The following is a 7,267-nucleotide window of genomic DNA, read 5'->3' on the forward strand; positions in this document are numbered from 1 at the left end:
CAATTAAATTAAAACCACTTTTTACAGTAACAATAAATATTACTAATGCAGGTCTAAGTGTGCGGTGAGTATAGTCCCCGTATAGTGAACAAACACAGTCACCACTCAAACATTACACAACTATTATCTGAGTGTCTCACATAACTGAACATTAAACTCTAACTTACAACATATTTCTCTTTACTGAAAAACACATAAAATAACACTTTAATCCCTAAATGTATCCTCTTAATGTAGTCTCTTGCAAAGCATGCTGGGAACTACAGATCCACTGCCCAGGTAAATGTCACAAAACTGATTAATGTAGTTATTAACTAAGTTAACTTCAGCTTTAAATATATAAGGTTGATTGAACACAATTAAATCAAGTTGTGACAAAATGTTTTAAAAAATCTTGTTACTTTAGCTGCTTATTTTATTTTATTAAACTGAACAAGAGGCAAGAATTCCCTCTGAGTCACACAGGTTTGAAGCATTATATAGAACATCACAAGTAAATGCTGTTTTAAATTGGAAAAATATATAAATGCAAGATTATGATTAGCCTACGATTTTTTTTAAATCCTAGCACAAATAAAGATGCACTGCAGTAAAGAGTGAAACACAATAGATCTGCTAATTCACTCAGATGTGTGTGTGTGTGTGATGGAGCATAGCTGTGTTTGTGCCTGAGAGTGTGTGTGTCGAGAGCAGATATGGTCTGCTAATGGGACTCGCTTAAGTTGCATTAATTGCTGCCGAGGCGCCGGTGGCTCTGATGGGCATGGAGAGCACTTCGCTGGAGCCGCCGCAACACTATTGTTTTAGTGATGGAAAACTGCGGAGGACTCCGCTTATCCTTTGAAGCGGCGACAATGAGACGCTCTCGATTAATAGCATTTCAAAGGGACATCCAGATGAAGGTGATGCTTAATTCTGTGTAACAAGCAACGGCGTATTATTATTATGCGTATGATGATGATGTTGATGGAAACGCATCAGTCCTGCTAATGGCTCTCCGGACGGCACACGTTTTAGGGAACATAATGTGTCGATTCAGAGAAAGGTTGCCTTTCAGATTGTAATTGAGAGCACTTCAGTTTCGTTTTAAAAGCACAAGGCTTCAGAGAAGAAAATGCACAATGTTTTGAATGAAGCGTGGATCGCTCTGGCATTACGACACGTCTGCCACGGTCAGGGTTTCCCTCAGATATTAAACACAGAGACGCTCTGCTTCTGGTCACTCTGCACAACCTTTAAATCTGTGTCTCGTTTTGGACAATGTAAATATATTTGATGTTTATATGATGTCTGCGATACGGAAGACCATTTCTGCCACATATGAAACAACGATCAACCTTTGTTGAGTCATAATTATGAGAAAGTCGAGATTATGATATGCTAAGTTCTATAGACGGGTTTCTTGTACACAAACTTTACTGGATGCGCGCGCATTAAAGAGGCACAACCGCCAACAGGTGTGATGCCGAGATCTGCATTTCCAGCATTACTCCGGTCTTCAGTGTCACATGATCCTTCAGAAATCAGTATAATATGCTAATTGGATAAAAAAAATTTCAGGATTCTTTGATGAATAAAAAGTGCAAAAGAACAACATTTATTTGAAATATAATCTTTTGTAACATTATAAATGTCTTTACTGTAACTTTTGATCAAATTAATTCATCCTTGAATAAAAGCATTGCTTTCTTACATTTTAATATATGAGACACACACACACACACACACACACACACACACACACACACACACACACACACACACCTCACTGTAACACACACACACACACACACACCTCACTGTAACACACACACACACACACACACACACACCTCACTATAACACACACACACACACACCTCACTGTAACACACACACACACACACAACACACACACACACCTCACTGTAACACACACACACACAACACACACACACACCTCACTGTAACACACTTACTGCGCCCACATTATTGAACGGTAATGTAATGTAATATTATTGTTTGTCTCTGAGATATAGAAGCTGGACACGTGTGCTCTACACACCCACATGCACATCTACGGCTCTGGGCGATCTGCCATTCTTTTGCAAGGTTTGTTTTAATCCACCAGATGGCAGCAAACACTGGAAAAATCATAACATGTCGGGTCCAAAAGTAATTTTTATAAAACTAAAGGGAGGCAAAAAGGCTTTTTGGAGTCTAAGATGTGCCCGTTTATCCAGAACACACACACCTCACTGTAACACACACACCTCACTGTAACACACACCTCACTGTAACACACACACCTCACTGTAACACACACCTCACTGTAACACACACACCTCACTGTAACACACACACACCTCACTGTAACACACACACACCTCACTGTAACACACACACCTCACTGTAACACACACACCTCACTGTAACACACACACCTCACTGTAACACACACACCTCACTGTAACACACACACCTCACTGTAACACACACACACCTCACTGTAACACACACACACCTCACTGTAACACACACACCTCACTGTAACACACACACCTCACTGTAACACACACACCTCACTGTAACACACACACTATCTGTAACACACACACACCTCACTGTAACACACACACCTCACTGTAACACACACACCTCACTGTAACACACACACCTCACTGTAACACACACACCTCACTGTAACACACACACCTCACTGTAACACACACACCTCACTGTAACACACACACCTCACTGTAACACACACACCTCACTGTAACACACACACCTCACTGTAACACACACACCTCACTGTAACTCACTGTAACACACACACCTCACTGTAACACACACACCTCACTGTAACACACACACCTCACTGTAACACACACACTATCTGTAACACACACACACCTCACTGTAACACACACACCTCACTGTAACACACACACCTCACTGTAACACACACACCTCACTGTAACACACGGTCCAGAACTATCCTCAGCGCTGACTGACACTGACAGCTCATTACTCAACACTGTGTGATCTGAACTCTCATGGGATTATGCGAACTCTCGTGTGATTATGCAAACTCTCGTGTGATCATGCAAACTCTCGTGTGATTATGCAAACTCTCGTGTGATTATGCAAACTCTCGTCTGATTATGCAAACTCTCGCGGGATTATGCAAACTCTCGAGTGATTATGCAAACTCTCGTCTGATTATGCAAACTCTCGTGTGATCATGCAAACTCTCGTGTGATTATGCAAACTCTCGTCTGATTATGCAAACTCTCGTGTGATCATGCAAACTCTCGTGTGATTATGCAAACTCTCGTGTGATCATGCAAACTCTCGTGTGATCATGCAAACTCTCGTGTGATCATGCAAACTCTCGAGTGATCATGCAAACTCTCGTGTGATCATGCAAACTCTCGTGTGATTATGCAAACTCTCGTGTGATAATGCAAACTCTCGTGTGATCATGCAAACTCTCGTGTGATCATGCAAACTCTCGTGTGATTATGCAAACTCTCGTGTGATTATGCAAACTCTCGTGTGATCATGCAAACTCTCGTGTGATAATGCAAACTCTCGTGTGATTATGCAAACTCTCGTGTGATCATGCAAACTCTCGTGTGATTATGCAAACTCTCGTGTGATAATGCAAACTCTCGTGTGATCATGCAAACTCTCGTGGGATCATGCAAACTCTCGTGTGATCATGCAAACTCTCGTGTGATCATGCAAACTCTCGTGGGATTATGCAAACTCTCGTGTGATTATGCAAACTCTCGTGTGATAATGCAAACTCTCGTGTGATCATGCAAACTCTCGTGGGATCATGCAAACTCTCGTGTGATCATGCAAACTCTCGTGGGATCATGCAAACTCTCGTGTGATCATGCAAACTCTCGTGGGATTATGCAAACTCTCGTGTGATCATGCAAACTCTCGTGTGATTATGCAAACTCTCGTGTGATTATGCAAACTCTCGTGTGATTATGCAAACTCTCGTGTGATCATGCAAACTCTCGTATGATTATGCAAACTCTCGTGTGATCATGCAAACTCTCGAGTGATTATGCAAACTCTCATCTGATTATGCAAACTCTCGTCTGATTATGCAAACTCTCGAGTGATTATGCAAACTCTCGTGTGATTATGCAAACTCTCGTGTGATTATGCAAACTCTCGTGGGATTATGCAAACTCTCGTGGGATTATGCAAACTCTCGTCTGATTATGCAAACTCTCGAGTGATTATGCAAACTCTCGTGTGATTATGCAAACTCTCGTCTGATTATGCAAACTCTCGAGTGATTATGCAAACTCTCGTGTGATTATGCAAACTCTCGTGTGATTATGCAAACTCTCGTGTGATTATGCACGTCTCCGTGGCGTGAGCGCCCGCCTCTTCTATCGTGCGAGACCAACTCAGGCTCTGATTGGTCTAGAGGCAAGGTCTACTTTTTTGAGTAATGCTAATCAGAGCTAATCATCAAGCAGGTGATCATCCGCCGGACGCTGAAGCTCCCCGCCGCCGCCGCCGCTGTAGCAGAGCATCACCGCTGTTAGCACTCCATCGACTCCCATTCAATCTGGCGTCACTTTGACTGCGAATAACTTTACATATAAATGCTGCTATATGTAAAATTAATAAAACAATTATGGTTTTGTTTGAAAAGTAGCTTTGTAATGATATCACATATGACTTAATGTTTCAACAGGACCAAATATTAAAGAACGATCGTAATAACGCAATTCTGACCCGGCACCGGGTTTACGACCTTAACAGGGTTTATTTATTTTGTGTTTTAAATTTAATTTTGTTTAAATATAAAATTTTAGCATTTAGCCAATCAGTTCATGTGTGCAGAAAGTTTATTAATCACTCATTTATTCTTCCCTATAGCATTAGTGTGTTATATAATGTTAACGGTAAAGGTCGTTCAGAACGTTCACTCTTACAGAAACGGCTCTGTGTGAAACTGTAAACGCTTCGATACAGAACCTTTTATGGATTTAGTCTTAATTTATTTAGTTTTAATTCATATTTAATTGAATTAATTGAAATTTCGTTGTATCTTGTGTACAATGACAATAAAGAAATTCAAATTCTATTTTATGAATTACGCAGCTCGAAAACATACTTCACTATGAATATATCACTAGAATGAATTGAAATAACCTGTTAAACATTATTATGCAATCCTTTAAGACATTCTCCTTATAGAAGCGATGTGATGTACATGTGTGTATGGAGTCAGGAACCCTGAGTATTTCTGAACACTAGAACTGATCGTTGCACACACTCGCCTCTAGAGGGCAGCAGAGCTCTGTGACTCACTGACACTCAGCGGCACACATCGGATCATTAGAGGATCATAACCTTGGTTTGGATGTCATTTCATCCGACGTACATGTCACAAATGTATGTATATATATATATATAGACTATAATTAGTACAATATTTATTTTTTGAAATCCAGCTTTGATCACAGGAATAAATGACTCTATATTCACATAGAAAACTGCTTTTACATTGGAATAATATTATTTGTACTGTATTTTTGATAAAATAAACGCAGCTTTGCTGAGCAGAAGAGACACCCAACTATTAATCAGTAGTGTGCATATATTCTATTCTATATTGCAAATAATTTTTATTTATTAATAAATCCAACATGACTTTGTGTTCATTTAATGCAGTTGTATTACTGTTACTGTGTTACGAAGCAGGGTATTTGTCATGTGTGTATGTCGCCGCTGCTGTTATTGTTTATGTTTATTTTACAATTAAAGTTAAGTTTAGCATTCTCCTTCTTCCCTGAACTTTTCTGCGTTTATCACTTATATTCACATGATTTTATCTCTTCTATAATAGAGGGTTGCATTACTCAGTCACTTTATCTGATGAACTACAGTTGTGGAGTAACAGTTTTACTTTAACAAAACAATCATACTAAAAATGCATACTACAATTGATACAAACTAAAAAAAGTAATGTTGTAAACGTTACTTGTTGCACATTGCAGTAAGCTAGATTGATATTGGAATATAATATTAATAAAAGCTGGATGACTTTTTGTAAATGCAATACATTTTAAAATGTATTGATTAGTGGAGAAAACGCGGTTTTAATGTTTCTACAAATTAAGCTCTTCCTGATTTTCAGTCTTAGACACTTGACAGAATACTGTTGTTTCTGAGGCACAATCTCAGTATATTTAAATTGTGTTGATCCATATAACAATGACTAGTTTTCTGTCGATAAATGTATCCAAACAGTTGCTCACGTGTCTAATAAAACACATAATATTAAAGCATCTTTGGTGTCCTGAAATCGAGTCTAAAACTGCGGATTCTCTGGATTTAAACGTTTAGGATAATGTGAGTACACAAGTCAACAGAATATATAACACTGTTCTAATGGTTATTGATATTTTACTCCAAAAATCGTACATATTGTGCCCTTAAGTACAGTACTATGTGCTATTTATTTATTAATCTTAATATTTACTTGATTTTAATCATATCTATGTTTATCCATATTCCAGGCAGAAGAATGTCCTTATTAAAGCTGGCGTGATGGGTTAGGGTTCGGGTGAGCGACTCACTGTGGGGTGACCCGTCCGCTGGGTGTGTGTTCAGGAGATGTGGAATCAGCCGCACTAAAATCACATTTCTTGGACATTGAAGAGGCCGATTCCTGCGCCGCTAAACTCAAGCTTTCCCGACGGCTCCGAGAAATCCACACAGGATTGGCATTCCGGAGCGCCACGGTCACACCCACATCTCCAGCTTAGAGATTTACATTTCATCGTAATGCCACCGAGGAGGCGAAGCCGAGATAACTTACACAGCGCTGCGGGGGAAAGCTTGTAGGAGAGCGTATTTACAGCTTCAGGAACCCCTCAAGATGTTCCAATCGGGCCCGACGCTTCACACACACGACAGCCCGACGCTTCACACACACGACAGCCCGACGCTTCACACACACGACGGCCCGAAGCTCCACACACACGACAGCCCGACGCTTCACACACACGACAGCCCGACGCTTCACACACACGACAGCCCGACGCTTCACACACACGACAGCCCGACGCTTCACACACACGACGGCCCGACGCTTCACACACACGACGGCCCGAAGCTCCACACACACGACGTCTCGACGCTTCACACACACGACAGCCCGACGCTTCACACACACGACAGCCCGACGCTTCACACACACGACAGCCCGACGCTTCACACACACGACAGCCCGACGCTTCAC

This window comes from Phoxinus phoxinus (assembly GCF_949152265.1).
Source record: "Phoxinus phoxinus genome assembly, chromosome: 7".
Lineage (NCBI taxonomy): Eukaryota > Metazoa > Chordata > Actinopteri > Cypriniformes > Leuciscidae > Phoxinus > Phoxinus phoxinus.